The sequence below is a fragment of the Etheostoma spectabile genome, chromosome 8 (assembly GCF_008692095.1).
Source record: "Etheostoma spectabile isolate EspeVRDwgs_2016 chromosome 8, UIUC_Espe_1.0, whole genome shotgun sequence".
Lineage (NCBI taxonomy): Eukaryota > Metazoa > Chordata > Actinopteri > Perciformes > Percidae > Etheostoma > Etheostoma spectabile.
The window spans coordinates 17982736-17983094 of record NC_045740.1 but is presented as its reverse complement, the minus strand read 5'-3'; the positions used below and the strand labels follow the sequence as shown (position 1 = coordinate 17983094).

At 45.7% G+C, this 359-nt stretch overlaps 1 protein-coding gene across 2 annotated transcripts in view; it reads right to left on the bottom strand.

Annotated features, from left to right (window-relative positions):
- The window catches only part of LOC116693762 (peroxisomal succinyl-coenzyme A thioesterase), a 10596-nt gene that overhangs the window by 2170 nt on the left and 8067 nt on the right, over nt 1–359 (bottom strand). The window lies entirely within an intron of this gene.

Below are 359 nucleotides of genomic sequence, written 5' to 3'. Positions count from 1 at the left end.
AATCAGTACTTCTACTTTTACCAGAGTATTTTTGACACAAACATCTGTACTTCTGAGTACGGGAAGTGAGTACTTTTGCCATCTCTGGTTTAAAGAAAACGGTAATAAATCAGAGCCCGTTTTCCACCCATCCCAGAATGCTGTGTGGCCAGACTAGTCATCGACTTATTGTTGTCACACTTGTGAAATCTTGTGCTCATTGAAAGTACTGAATGCATACAGCTGTGGACAGCGTGCAACGTACTTAAAGCAGGTGTGTGCTTTAGCGAAGCGGGCGTGCCAGTTTTAAAATAATCATCCACCTGGGCGGCTGTAGCTGTGGTAGAGCGGAAGGTTGGTGGTTCAATCCCTGGCCCTGC